We start from the raw sequence: 16,395 nt of genomic DNA, 5'->3' as shown, positions 1-16,395 counted from the left end.
TGTTAATATCCATTTATTCCTAATGAAAAGGGTAGATGATGCTTTGGGAATTAAAATCTCCCTCTGTTGGTTAGACTTAAGACCATTAATCTTCAGCTAAATTCCCCAAATGGATCAAATTGTTTTCTTATTTTTTTGCCTCCACCCCCAACAAAATAATTTTTAGTTTAAATCAATAATGTAGAGATTTTTGTTGTTAGTTGTCGTTTATTTAACCCCAAAATGATTAGCTGCAAAACTATTTTATATTCTGTCAAAAGAGGTATACAGTGGAGTTGCCTTTGATATAGTAGTTGAGTTCTCAAGTTTGCTTGTTTACATGAAGAGTCATGCATGACCAAAATTTCCCTTTTATAAAACTCTCTCATCAAAAATACAGTATATGCAGATTGCCAACAAACACATGAAAGAATGCTCAACCTCATTAATCATTAGAGAAATGCAAATCAAAACTACAATGAGATATCATCTCACACCGGTCAGATTGGCCATCATCAAAAACTCTAGAAACAATAAATGCTGGAGAGGGTGTGGAGAAAAGGGAACCCTCTTGCACTGCTGGTGGGAATGTAAATTGATACAGCCGCTATGGAGAACAGTATGGAGGTTCCTTAAAAAACTACAAATAGAACTACCATACGACCCAGCAATCCCACTACTGGGAATATACCCTCAGAAAACTATAATTCAGAAAGACTCATGTACCAAAATGTTCATTGCAGCTCTATTTACAATAGCCAGGACATGGAAGCAACCTAAGTGTCCATCAACAGATGAATGGATAAAGAAGATGTGGCACATATATACAATGGAATATTACTCAGCCATAAAAAGAAATGAAACTGAGTTATTTATAATGAGGTGGATGGACCTGGAGTCTGTCATACAGAGTGAAGTAAGTCAGAAGGAGAAAAACAAATACCGTATGCTAACACATATATATGGACTCTAAGGGAAAAAAATGTCATGAAGAGGTTAGTGGTAGGACGGGAATAAAACACAGACTTACTCGAGCATGGACTTGAGGATATGGGGAGGGAGAGGGGTGGGCTGTGACGAAGTGGGGGAGTGGCAGGGGCATATATACACTATCAAATGTAAATTAGATAGCTGGTGGCAAGCTGCTGCATAGCACAGGGAGATCACCTCTGTGCTTTGTGACCGCCTGGGGGGGTGGGATAGGGAGGGTGGGAGAGAGGGTGATGCAAGAGGGAGGAGATGTGGGAGCATGTGTGTATGTATAACTGATTTAGTTTGTTGTAGAGGGAAAACTAACACACTATTGTAAAACAATTATACTCCAATAAAGATGTTAAAAAAAAAAAAAATACAGTATATGTAGCCATATTCGTGCATACTTTAAAAATAGACATAACTGTGTCTCAGAAATACGATGTGGTAATGTTTTTCTCTAGCATCGGAATAGATTTCTGCTTCTTCAGCTAAGTACCAGGAAGAGCATATGGTTTGCTTTTAGGTCCATTTTATACCAAAACCATGCATGTACCTTTAAGTACTGGAGATGCTCTCAGCATCACTAAAAGCTTACCCAGTGACTGTCTCTGAGTAAAACTCTTTGTGAGTGGACTTTTCAGGTTCCCTCACTCAAGCGAGTGTGTTGTTTATGCAAGCATGTATGCCAAAGACATGCAGTTGATTTTACATATAGTATAAATGTATATTTTACAACTTTGCTGTAATACATTTACCAATGGGTGTTTTCAAGATCTGTATAACAAAGCTTATAGAGATAGGCATTCTTTTGCCAGATATAGTTATGCAGATAATGAAAAATTCTGTAAATCTTTAAACACTGTCCTTACATACTGGTCATCCAAAGAGAATTTTTTAAAATGTATCTAATGATTTGACTTGGGGTGGGATCTAAGTACTATGCATATGACATTTTGCAACTATAATAGGCATTGCTCAACTCAAATATATTCCAAAACTAAATGAGGACAGTTATCTCTGTAATGTTATAGGATACTCAGACCCAGTCATGAAGAATTATGGGAAATCAAGATGACATTTGGAGATCTGCCTGTTGTCATATAGAGCATATCTAATGTAATGACTAGAACAATTTGCTTAACTTGCCGTGTGGGAGAAGAAAAATACATATGACACAGTGCTTAGCGTGTTGTAAAGTTGTGCCAAAAGTTTTCCCCAAAAAACGTAACTCGGTATAGATCATCGCATGAAGAATACTTACTAAGAACAGCACTGGGCCTTCCTTTAAGACTTTAGCTAGAGCAGGCTTCCTACCCAAACAGTAGCCCCAAGTGAAATCTGTCCTTGCAAAGTATCCACTGATTCATTCTGTAGTGTCAAATTCCAATTACCAGTCACCAGATGAACTCAATTATTGTAAATCTCAATTAATTTGCAAATGAAAGCTTAAGTTATTCCTCAAGCAATGAATTTGTATCTTAATAATATGCTTGTTTTCAAAGTAACTTTAAGAATGAAGCATTTAGTAGTAGGCAAAAACACAAGTACTTTTCTAGTCAGAGTAGTTAATGAGAGTTTCTTGTTTTCTTTTTAGGATGTATTTAGGATTTGGGGGAAGGAGTGGCAATAACAAGATTATCAGGATCTATTGGAAATGCCCTAAGGAAAAATTGGTTCATGTGCTTTAATGAGTAGATAAGTATGATCTGTCATTAGCTTGTCAAGCGTACAGTGTTGACTTTCAAACATCTTAAAGCCTGTCCTCACCACTGTCTCCATAATCTAGGCTGTTATTACTTGACACCACTAATGAAGGAAATCATTGATTTTTAATCAGTTCTACTTCTGCCACCATCCAAATCACTGAAGTTTGAATTTTAGTGCATTATTATTAGTACTTGAATTTCAATAAGTTATGTTGTTCATGAATAAATACCCAGTTTGTAACTGGGCAGTAGGTAAAAACAAACATTAAATATTAAATTACTGATTTCTAGAGATTGGCAGATTACTTTGTCAAGTGTTTTATATTATTGTATTCTATTATCTTGGAATGGTGACCATAAAACCTGAAGAATGAAGTCAAGACAGTGTGTAGTTCTGACTTTTGCATCACAGATAGGAATATTTCTTCCTGTGCATGAAGTTCCTAGTCTAGTTAATAAAGAACATTACCTGCTGATGGAGCACAATGTCCTGTGTTTGTGCAAATAAATTTAAATGATTACATATGTAAATGAGGGCTAATTAAATACAGAGTTGTTCTAATTTAAAAGCACAAATACTTCCTTGAGCACATTAGGTTCTAAAAATCGGGTATTACGTTTTTCATGAGTTTTATTAGACTTACCTTGCATATATAATTTTTTTTTTCCTGAAACTACCACTAAATATGGTGATAGCTTGTAGGGTGATTAATTATGTATTAAGACGTTATAATCGGTTTTCAACACTTGCAGCACAAAAGAAATTTTAAATATGAGAAAACAAAGGAAGTACTCATAAATATTTAAGATGCTTGTAAATCTATACCTAGTTGGCCTACTCTGATTCTCTTAAAAATAGAGAAAACAACATGGTTATTTCATTTTTCTCCCCAGGTAAATACAGTTCAAACGAATGTCTGTGTAAAATTTAATGACACATTTGCTTGTAGGTTTCAGTTTTGTGATTTTTGATAATACTGTAGGACTTGGTAGTGTCTTTTCTCTAGGCAGTCAATGGTCCTAAAAGGCCTATTATTTTAGTGCTCGCTTTGGCAGCACATATACTAAAATTGGAATGATACAGAGATTACCGTGGCCCCTGCACCAGGATGACACACAAATTTGTGAAGCGTTCCATATTTTTTAAGACCGAAATGTAAGGCCAGACACTACAAAACTCTTAGAGGAAAACATAGGCAGAACACTCTGTGACATAAATCACAGCAAGCTCCTTTTTGACCCACCTCCTAGAGAAATGGAAATAAAAACAAAATAAACAAATGGGACCTAATGAAACTTAAAAGCCTTTGCACAGCAAAGGAAACCATAAACAAGACCAAAGATGGCCCTCAGAATGGGAGAAAATATTTGCAAATGAAGCAACTGACAAAGGATTAATCTCCAAAATTTACAAGCAGCTCATGCAGCTCAGTATCAAAAAAGCGAACAACCCACTCCAAAACTGGGCAGAAGACCTAAATAGATATTTCTCCAAAGAAGATATACAGATTGCCAACAAACACATGAAAGGATGCTCAACACCAGTAATCATTAGAGAAATGCAAATCAAAACCACAATGAGGTATCACCTCACAGCGTCAGAATGGCCATCATCAAAAAATCTAGAAACAATAAATGCTGGAGAGGGTGTGGAAAAAAGGGGACTCTCTTGCCCTGTTGGTGGGAATGTAAATTGATACAGCCACAATGGAGAACAGTATGGAGGTTCCTTAAAAAACTAAAAATAGAACTACCATATGCCTTGAGAAAACCATAGTTCAAAAAGAGTCATATACCACAATGTTCATTGCAGCTCTATTTACAATAGCTAGCACCTGGAAGCAACCTGAGTGTCCACTGACAGATGAATGGATAAAGAAGATGTGGCACATATATACAATGGAATATTACTCAGCCATAAAAAATGAAATTGAGTTATTTGTAGTGAGGTGGATGGACCTAGAGTCTGTTATACAGAGTGAAGTAAGAAAGAGAAAAACAAATACTGTATGCTAACACATATATATGGAATAAAAAAAATGGTTTTAAGAATCTAGGGACATGACAGGAATAAAGATGCAGACATAGAGAATAGACTTGACACAGGGAGGGGGAAGGGTAAGCTGGGACAAAGTGGGAGAGTAGCATTGACATATATACACTACAAATGTAAAATAGATAGCTAGTGGGAAGCAGCCACATAGCACAGGGAGATGAGCTCTGTGCTTTTTGTCCGCCTAGAAGGGTGGGATAGGGAGGGTGGGAGGGAGATGCAAGAGGGAGGAGATATGGGGATATATGTGTATGTACAGCTGATTCACTTTGTTATACTGCAGAAACTAACACACCACTGTAAAGCAATTATACTCCAATAAAGATGTTAAAAAAAAATAAAAGCCCTATTTTATATATTTTAATTTTCAAAATGGGAATGTTTTTATTTCCTTTTATGATTATATATCATTATAGTAAAAAGTAATATCTCTCTTCAGCAGTAAATAGGAATGGATTATTGATAAGATGTTTCAACATGGATGACCCTTGAAAATATGCTAAGGAAAAAAAAAACCCAGATGTGAAAGACCACATATCATATTATTCCATTTTTATGAATTTCTGGGAAAGACAAATCTCTAGAGATAAATCAGTAATTGCCTGGAGGTGAAGTGGGGATTGACTCCAAATGGGCAGGATGGAACTTCTTGAGTGATGATGGTCGTGCAACTGTATGTTTACTAAAATCATTGACGTGTACACTTAAAATGAGTAGATTTTGTGATATGTAAATTATGTCCATAAATTCTTTTTAAAGCATGGGGAGAGAATGGGAGGAAGAACAAACTGCTGGAACATCTGTATTTTTAGAGTTCAAGAGAAGAGTTTTAGGATGGACTTTAATAGAGGGAAAAACAATATAGTTCTTTTGCCCAGAGAAAACAAAATGAAGTAAAATTGCCCTCCCGTCAGATTTCACTCCCCACATAACTCCCTTCAAATAGATTGGTGTGCATTTTATCAGACCATACACACAGGTTCCTTCTTCCTCTCCCCCTCTCCCCAAGTGGCTTCTATACATATGAATACACACATACATGTGCCGTTTTTTAGAATTAAAATTCATAAAACATAAAATTTATTTTAACAAATTTAAAGTGTACAGTTCAGTTGCTTTAGTATATTCACAATGTTGTACAAGTGTCATTGCTATCTAATTTCAGAATATTTCCATCACCCCTAGAAGAAACCCTATACCTCTCAATTCCCCACCTCCCATACCCTGGCAACTGCTATTTATTTTCCTTCTCTGGATTTGCTTATTCTGGACATTTCATACAAGGAGAAGCATAAAATGTGGCCTTTTGCTTCTGGCATCTTTCATTTTGCATATTGTTTTCAAAGTCAACTTTTTTTAAACTAAGCAATCTATTATAGGCATCATTATGTATGTTGAACTTTGAAATTTCATTCTTTTTAATAGCTGAATATCATTATTTGAGTGGTTAAATTTACTTCACCACTTCCCTACTGTTGAACAATTGGGATCTTTGTACCTTCTTTTAAAAATTGTAAGTAGTGCTGCATTGGTATTGGCATCTTTCATCATTGGAGTGTCACATTTGCTTTTAACAGTGCTGAGGTTGATCATTATTTAAACTCAGAGTTTAAATTCTGAGAATTTCCATAATTTTATTCCCTAACAGTTTTGTTTAATGTGAATATAATTTTCTGTGATTTGTTGAAACATGCAAGTCACATCTATGTTTGTATAAGCATTGCTCTTTGGTTCTCAGTTATCTCAACATTTTTATTCTACTCTTAAGCAGTGGAATATGAATACTGCTAAAAGTATGATGTCATACCCACACCTTAAGTTATTTCTGCATTAGAATGGAAGACTTCATTCAAAGTGAGATGCTTTTTTTTTTCTTGCCCATTTGGAAGTCATTCCAACAGTAGCATTTTTAGGTCAGTGTTTTTATATAGCTTTAAAAAAAAAGTTTGAAATGTGCCCATTTAAAATTTCACCTTGGGTGGGTCTGTATGCCTATAGAATTTAGTCATTTCAGGACATCCTTGAACATTTAACTCTTCTGTGCTTTAAATTTTTTCAATGTTCATCCCTTGAGATAAGAGCAAATGTATAGTATGATCTGACAGTGGCTCAAATTAGGCCTTGTTACCTAATGTGTTCCTATTTAAATTCTCAAGAATTAAATTTTATCACAGCAGCAGTTAAAAAGAAGCCTAAAATCAACATCTCCAATTCAGATATCTGCAGAAATCAGTTACATAAATTTTTATTGAGCTTTAAGTGTTGAATTTCTTAATAAAACGATTTAAAATGCATTCCTTCTGCTTTTTTTTTTTTGTGTGTTTGAGAGCATTTGTTTGCTTTGGCATTCTATTTGTAATGTTCTATGCCTGTAATAATGCATTTTTTAAAAAACACTGTTTCTGTACTGTTTAAATGTGGTACATTTAAATTACTACATGAGCATTCATGTTGACCAACATACCCTAGCTTAAATGCCAGTTCAGATACTCCTTGGATGTTTATGTCTGTCGCAAGGTCATGCTTAACCAGACTCAATTTTTGTCATCTCTTCAGATCATATTCTATTCTGATGCTGGTCTAGGTCACAGTCTTCCTAGCGGGATAACATGGCTTTGGCTTTTTCTGTAAAAGATTCAGTCATTTCTATGGTTTAATAAAAGATTGAACTGCATCTCCAATGAGGTGAATGGTATTTAAATGTGGCTATCTTTGATCATCTACTTTGAACCAAAATTAGAATTTAATATTTGACCTGAGTCACACTGATTTTCTGTTTTTTATTTTATTATATCACAAAAATAAGAGATAATCATTTATGAACAAACCACGGAAACTCTGTCTTAACCAGGACCCAGCTAGAGGCAGAATGGGAATTGAGAGTATGAAAGTCAAGACTGAATTGAAGTTGATAGAGGGGAGTCTGGAGCCTTAAGAGAATCAGCAGGGGAAAGGTTGGAGAGTTTGTGCTAGGGAATTTGTTTTAATACTTATACTATGTCGTATAGACATCAATATGAAATTTTTAGCTTGGTGCTCTGTGTCCACCTAGAAGGGTGGGATAGAGTGGGTGGGAGGGAGACGCAAGAGGGGGGGGTATATGGGGATAAATGTATATGTATAGCTGATTCACTTTGTTGTAAAGCGGAAACTAACACACCATTGTAAAGTAATTATACTCTAATAAGGATGTTAAATATATATATATATCAGTAAACCAAAATAATAAAATAAAAAAAACAAAGCAGTGAGTACCAAAAAAGGTAAATCAAACAGTGGAAAGGTATGTTAATTCTTTAAATCAATTTTATAATGAAACTCAATTCTAAAGCAGTTTTTAAATATTCACGTAACACAAGGTAATTCTGGTGATATTCAATTGTTTGCAAAACCTCTCAGAAATCCATTTCAGCTTTAAGGTTGGGAAGTTTTTCTAGCCACTGATTTAAATTGCTCATGCTGCAATTAGAGCTTGGGTCTTCTTCTTGTCTCTTTATGGGAGATGGGATCAGGTCACCATCTTTTAAGACTAGAGCTGGGGAGCTGTGGTCCCTGATCAAGATCTGGAAGAGAGTATCCATGGAAGAGAGACCATTCTAATGGGCTTCATTTCATCTCTTCCCTGGGCTGAGCACGCTCTGGCTGCTGGTACTGCTCCAAAAATAATTTTTTCCACGTTGGCAATTGTAATATTCTGATTCAGAGCAGAACCTATGAATCCGAACAATTAAAAAGCTATAGAAATTAGGCAGTTTATCAGCATTTTAAAGAGGAACAATATAGCTAATGCCCAGGGTATAGCTTCTATCCTTACCACTCTGCCTCTATCCTTTTGTCGTCTCACCCAGTCTTCAGTTTATGTTCATTCAAACTTTAACTGACTCTAACATAGAAATGGAAATGAGATGTATTTAGCATTTTGTGCATATCAAAGTTTTATGTTGCCTATTCTCAGTTCTTTAACAAAATAAATGAACTGAATATTTCATCTCTAAGTGATGGGGAAAATATTTGGGATATCTTTTTGCAAGGAGTGTGGGGAGGAATAGGCCCTTGCTTTGAGGTTTTTCTGGTTCAATAACTGGGGGAATGTTTCCCACCCTTGTTCAATGAGCTTTCCCCACTGAATGCAGTTCCAAGCCATTAAGTGCCTACTGTGAGCAAAATCCTTCTTTGGCTTCCTCCTTACAAGCGGAGTTTTCTCTGCCTTAATGCTTTCCTCTCAACTGATTTTCTGATTGCCCTTGGACTCTTCTCTAGACCCCTTCCAAATTCTTCACATCTTTCTTTCATTGTGTAGCCCAGATCGGGACACTCATGTTTCATGTATCTGATGACAAGTAAATAACAGTGACCCACATTTACTACTTTTTGTGTGGCTAAGAATGACATGTTTCTTGCACAATTTTGAACTGAGAACTAAGAATGAAAAATACATATCTTAGCATTAGCCTTGCTAATAATTTGATGAGACCTTGATTGTCATTTTTGAGCTTTAGTTTTCTCTCTACAAAATAAAGTTGTATTAGATTCTTTGACACATTTCAATTCTGAAATATATATATAACTTTTACACACAACACGTAATTTATATTGCATATGTTATATATAATGTTATGTATTAATATATAAAATATATAAATATGCATGTAGTTATTGAAATAATAAAATCTCAATTATATTTCAGAAGAATATGTATAGTTATCTATATATGTGTATACATGTATATATATGAAAGTGTTCACTATATATATTCTAGTTTTATCAGGCTATGTGAAAGTATGTATGGAATGATTTCTTTGTTAAAAAATAAGCATATACATACACACACATTTGTCACCTGGCACAAATATTTCATTTAACTGAGAGAATTGATAACTAGATGCTCTTTTCCAGACCTCTTGAATTGCTTGGAATTTTTAACTATACCTTAGAAAGAAAATATGATTTTGCCCCAATAACTCCTAATGTAATCTTGGCTTTTAAATAGTTTGTCCTTCTAATCTAATTGCATTGGAAAATATTATTAAGCAGGCACATCATCCACTGGCCAGAGTTTGATATTCTAACATTAGAGTAGTTACTTTTTTTTTTTTTTGGTTCATCAGTGCTCCTCTCAATCTTATACAAATAACCTAATTCAAGGTACCAAGGACTTTCATCTGTATTATTGCTGGCCTCCCGGGATATTACATGACTCTCCTCAAAAAGTCCAGTGGCCATTTCCTTAGTTCAATAAGTAATATGTCTTGGACAAAATATAAGCTGTGGTACTCTTGAGGAAAGCAATTATGTCCATTTCAGCAACGTAGGAAATACAGAAAAAACCAGCACGGCGCTCTAAAAAGGTAATGCCTATAAAGGAAAGGGTGTTTTAGGGCTTCTTTCTTAATAATTTGATTTTTATATTTACTATAATGCAATAAGCTATAAGATGCATGATATATGTAGTAAGGCTTAAAAGTATAATATAATAAATACCTATGTACTGTACTTCTAGGTTGAAATGTAAAAACATTAAGTATAGTTGAAATACCCTGTGTATATTCTAATTGTAGCCCATGTCTTCCCAGCAGAAGTTACTAATATTCTGAATTTAGGTTTATCATTCTCAGCATTCCTTTATATTTTTACTACGTGTGTGTCTATTCTAAAACAATGTAGTATTGTTCAGCATGTTTTTGACTTTTATATAAATGACATAATACTGACTTATCTTCAACTTGCTTTTTTCACTCATAAGTTTGTGAGATTCACCTGTGTGAATACTTTGTGAAGCTCTGTTTACTAGCATGTAGTAGTCCATTAACATATCACAATGTATCGGTCCCTTTTTCTACTGATGACATTAAGTTTGTGTCCAGTTTCCTGCTTTTACAAACAATGGTCTGTGAACAGTTCTGTGTGTGTCTCTTTGTATACGTGTGTGCAAGGGTCTTCCTAGGACTACATAAGGCTTAAATGCTACATCTTCTTGATGGTTTGTGTCTTATCCCAAAGCCAAACAGCACCCTCAATATTTTAAGAATTTTAAAGCTTTTCTTTTCACGTTAAAACTTTTCTTTTTAATCCTCCTGGTATATGAAGTCGGGATCTGATTTTGTTTTTTCCATATGCGTCACCAGTTGTTTCATCACCACTTATTTAATAGGTGTCCAGGAAGGGTACTGGTAAGCTAACCATAAGGCATTCTTCTCACGTAGACTTAAAAAGAATGGAAGGGAAAAAAGAACCTCCTTTTTTTTCCCAATAAAGAAAAGAATCTCTCTTTAAAATTTGTTACATTTCCCTCCTTCCTCTAGCCTCATGTCTCTCTGCTCTTACCTAGATGGAATCAGCTTCATTAATAGAAAATATATGACTTAATGGAAGCAGTACCTTGGGATGGTATGACTTCCTATCTTCTAAGCCAGAGGTCAGTAAACTACTTTTTCTGTGAAGTGCTGGATAATAGATATTTAGGCTTTGTGGGCCAAGAGGCAGGCAAAATCAAGGATATCATATATATATATATATATATATATATATATATATATATATATATGTGTGTGTGTGTGTGTGTGTGTGTGTGTGTGTGTGTGTGTATATGTGTGTATATATATACACATATATATGTGTATATATATATATACACACATATGTATATATCCATATATGTATGTTTATATATATATACACATATATGTATGTGTTTATATATATATATACACATACATATATGTATGTATATACACAGCAAGAGGGAAAATTAAATTCCACAATATTTGTATTAACAAAATTATAAAAATAATTGAGTATATATTTTGATCATGCAAGTCTACTAAGGGGCAGAGTAGAATTCCTGATTATCTCATTTATTCCTCCTCACAACCTGATGAGGTAGATATTATTAATACCTGTATTATATTTATAAGGAAAATGAAGTTCATATAACGTTACCCTGTTAGCAAATGTCGGAGCCATCATTTGGGCCTAACTCCAGAGCTTGTACTCTTGACCCTGATATAATTTTGAGAGGGGGATTAATATTAAGTATTTATATTAATATTAAGTAATTTACGTATTAATTTTAAAGATGAAGAAATAGAAGTGCAAAGGGGTTGAGTAACTTGGACAAGGTATACACATTGCTGTAGGACTGTGTCTGTCTAATTTCAAAATCATGTTCCTTCCCGTCTACTCTGCAACTTCAAAACTTCCAGAAACCTCCAAAACATGGATAATAGCTGTAATTAGCAAATCAGGTCTCAATTTATTTTACCATTTTAATTGAAATATTTTAATATAGAGATTAACAGCTGTATACATTTTTCTTTTTCATTTTGAAAGATAAATTGACAACACAATGTTGTAAATAAACTATACCTAAATTTTAAAAAAAAGATAAATTGACATTAAAAAGGAAAGATCACATAATAACAGAAGGGTATTTGGGGAAAGGTAAAAAGTGAAATTCATTAATTCATTTTTTTCCTCTCCTGCCCTATTTGCTCTCTCCTTATTTCCCTTTCATTTTTCTTTTTATTAAATAAATTTATTTATTTTATTTATTTATTTTTGACTGCATTGGGTCTTTGTTGCTGCACGTGGGCTTTCTCTAGTTGTGGCGAGTGTGGGCTACTCTTCTTTGCAGTGTGCGGGCTTCTCATTGCGGTGGCTTCTGTTGTGGCAGAGCATGGGCTCTGGGCACGTGGGCTACAGTAGTTGTGGCACACGGGCTCAGTAGTTGTGGCTTGCGGGCTCTAGAGCGCAGGCTCAGTAGTTGTGGCACACGGGCTTAGTTGCTCCGCGGCATGTGGGATCTTCCCGGACCAGGGCTCGAACCCGTGTCCCCTGCATTGGCAGGTGGATTCTTAACCATTGCACATAACATAAATTCTTAGCCCCCTTTCATTTTTCTTTCCTTATTTTTTTCTCTTTTTGTCTCCCTCCCCTTTTTTGTGTGTGCTATAAGAACTGCTCAGAATAGAATAAAGCAGTGCCTGCCCAAGAGTAGAATTAAGATCCCAGAGAACTCAGGGTACTCTTGTTGACCAAACACAGTGGGAATCTCAAAGCAAACATAAATTCTGTTAAGGGATGAATTTTTTAGTTTCTTGGCATCAAATCAATGTTCAACAAGTGTTGTTTACTGCGTGGTAACCATGTGGTGGATTCTGTGAGAGAATGCAGATGAAAACACCTACCTCTGCCTTCAAGGAGCTCACAAGCCAGTGAAATTCTAACAAAGCAAACTTGAAGAGTAAAGAGAAAGGCGAAGTAAACTGATGCAGGGGAGAGACTTGGTAAGCTCCGTCACCGTCACCTCACATCCTTCATTAAGATGCAATTTAATCAATGATATAAATTGTCAGTTAAATGATGCATTTGATTAGGCGATAAGTCTTATTAACTTCAAGATAAAACAACTTGACAAAAGCATAATTACTCTTTGGGTATTTGGATTCAAAGATGCATTTTTAAATGCTTTGCATAGTGAAATCAACAACTAAAATGTACTTGTCACATGCATAAAATGTACTTGCCAAGCACCCCACCAGATGTGTCACATGCATATCTCATTTAAAGATTACAACAATTCAATGAGGTAGGTGTTATTATTATCACTGTTTTAGATTATTTTAAAAATTCAAAGTATTTGCCCAAATGTTATACAGCTAATAGCGAGCATAGCCATGATTTGACTTAGAGAGTAGTTAGGAAAACTTGAAAACATGGTGATATTTGAAAAAGATCCATACTGCCTTATAATTAATTTTCATTCCTACGGACAAACTAGAAAAAATATATCACATACACAGCATTGTATGAACTGATAACTAAATAAGTTTTGCCTCTTCTCCCAAAGGGCTTTTTTGGGGGGAACAAATCAGAAGCTGAGCTCTCTCTGAGGTTTGGATTAGTGACTTTTGGTTTGGTCTGAAATGAGCTAGAGATGTCTGCTTCTAGTTCTAAATTCTGGATTATGTGAGAACATGAAGCTCTGTCCCTACTAGGTGTTACTTTGTTTAGCAGGCTCCCGGAGGATTCCTCTGGGCTTGGCAGTTAGGTTATATATGCAGTTACATATATACGTTCCCTCACATGGAGGATCAAGCAGAAGAGGAATCTACTTGCGGGAAGGGCAAAAAATCAGATTCTACCTCTGGCTCCGCTCCTAACCCATGATATGACTTTGAATAAAGTTGTTTTATACTGCCTATAAAATGGGGATTAAAAATGATTTCTCCGGCTTCCCTGGTGGCGCAGTGGTTGAGAGTTTGCCTGCCGATGCAGGGGACGCGGGTTCGTGCCGCGGTCCGGAAGATCCCACATGCCGCGGAGCGGCTGGGCCCGTGAGCCATGGCCGCTAAGCCTGCGCGTCCGGAGCCTGTGCTCCGCAACGGGAGACGCCACAACAGTGAGAGGCCCGCATACCGAAAAAAAAAATAATAATAATTAAAAAATAGTTTCCCTTCTCAATTCACTGGCAGATCAGAAGAGACCGTTTCTGTGAAATGGCTTTACAGAGTTCAAAGCACTATGCACATGCAGGGCGCTACTTTTTAGAGAACAAACCTAGATATCTGTAAGCTCAGGAGCTGGTTATCCTGTGGGCGGGGGAAAACCAGAACCCAGGCCAGATCGACTGAAGCAGGGGTCGGGCCTTGTTCACACTAATTCAAAGAGTAGGCTAGTTCAGCTATATCCAAAATCCCGCACAAACTTTTCTCCACATTTGAAAACCTATTTGTCAGGGGAAAATATATTGGTTAAGAGCTCAGGCTTTGTAATCTGAGAATCTTGTGGAAATGTCCCCTCTCAGCCTCGGTCTTCTCATCTTCAGGACAGGGATAACTACAGCGTCTGTTCATGAGGCTCTGTGGATTAACTGGGCAAAAGAATGCTAAGGACTTAATCTGGTGCCTTGTAAACTGAAAGCAGGCCGTAGGTAGTAGGTAGTATATTTTACCATGGTCAGTAGTAGTCTCAGCAGCAGTAATGCAGAAATATGAGGAGGGGACTAGGACAATTTTTTTCTTACACTTGTGAATGGGATTACTTGGGACCTAATTTGCTTGTATTATGCCTGAATGGTGAACCAGTGGTCTTGCATACAATTTTCTTTTTTTTTTTTCTTCTGAGTGAGGGGTTATTACTTAAAAAAAAAAAAAACAGTCATCTCTAATACAGATTTTCTCCTTTTGTGCCAGGTCTGTATTTCATTTACATATATAATTCACTGTTAACTGGACCTGGGGAGAATCTATGCCATTTAAATGATATGAACCTTGACCATGGTTTTTGCTCTGTGGGACAGATTCACAAAGTCACATAATGTTTGTACCTCATTACAGAGACTGTTTTTTAAAAAATACATTCAGTGTTTGCATACTAGTTAACATTTCCTTAATGAGATATATTTAATTTGGCTCAAATAAAACAAGTGCCTGGTTACTCAACTCGATATGCACATCTGAACATAAGTTTGATGAGATTCACTATTGGAATTTTCTTTTTTTCATGGAGGTTTATACAGTTGAAGAATAACATAAATGGTTGAAAGTCCTAAAGCATAATTTGAAGGAGTGTGAAACAACCCATATTTACTGTAATAGCACTTGGGCAATATCTCATTTCCACTTAGCTTCAGTGCTATAAATAATTCTAATTTGTTTGCCTTGTACACTTATTGGATTAATTACAGTAGAACAAGCTAAGTGATATTACTGTAGCAGTTGGCTAAACTTGATACAAACATGATGATTAGAATGATTGCTTTTTAATTTCTCCCCTTTTCAGTAGTTTAATAAGCTGAATCTAGTGTTATAAACCTTAAAGAGTTTGATTTGAGAATCTCTAAGCTTTTCTGTCAATGTGTTTTCATTGTTGATAGTGGATTTCAGTGTATTGTTGGGAGTTTCCTTCAGAAAGGAAGCATCTGGGTCCTGCCTCCATGCGATATCTGCTTATTTAAAAAGTGTATTGTTTCCATCATTCTTGCAGCACCATGGGATAATCACGTGTTTCCACTTACCCACCCAAATCGATGCTGGTAACACACATACGCACACACGCCTGCACACACACAAACATGCATCCTTGATGGAGAAACAGTTCCCTCTGGCATCAGTAAAAGAACATATATTTATTTCAACATGTCCTCCAACAAGCTATTCGTTACCTCAGCATTACCCAAGGCAAAGATTGTGCTCAGCTGCTCCCCCATCCCGTCTCTCTTTTGTTGCTACATGTTTGGTTACATCTGGAAAGGTACTGTTTTTGTTAATGTATAAGAAGAAGGCCTCTGGGAAGCAAGGAAGTGAAAAATGGTCACTGCCAAAAGTATACTCCTTTCATCCTAAAAATGTTGCCCGAGCCACTCTTGGTCCTCCCATTATGTTTCTGTGCTGTTTGCCAATTAACTTTTCCCAGTGTGCAGGGGTCACTGATCTGGACAGCATCCTTTGGTTTCCCCTCCCACTGATTCCTAGCAAAGCTCTTATAAATGCACTGTACTTGCTTTTTGGTTTTCCCTCAGTGGCTGGGTTGCTTGGTGAGAATTTGATGCACAGGTTTAAACAACCTCTTTACAAAGTGGAGACAAAGCAAAAATAGAAGGGGGAAAAGTACACTCAAATGAGCTAAAACGAGAGAAAACTTTAGCTCAAAGTTTTTTGTTTTGTTTTCGTCTTTTTGTGG

General features: G+C 36.0%; 1 non-coding gene across 1 annotated transcript; it reads left to right on the top strand.

Moving 5' to 3' along the window:
- Positions 1-3,700: 3,700 nt before the first annotated feature.
- Positions 3,701-3,804, top strand: LOC131756454 (U6 spliceosomal RNA). Its single transcript, XR_009335637.1, has one exon. It is a non-coding gene; the product is annotated as a U6 spliceosomal RNA (small nuclear RNA).
- The last annotated feature ends 12,591 nt before the right edge of the window (positions 3,805-16,395 follow it).

Source organism: Kogia breviceps, chromosome 4 (genome assembly GCF_026419965.1).
Source record: "Kogia breviceps isolate mKogBre1 chromosome 4, mKogBre1 haplotype 1, whole genome shotgun sequence".
Lineage (NCBI taxonomy): Eukaryota > Metazoa > Chordata > Mammalia > Artiodactyla > Physeteridae > Kogia > Kogia breviceps.
Note: the sequence above shows the minus strand (reverse complement) of the source record. Positions and strands in the feature narration are given on the sequence as shown.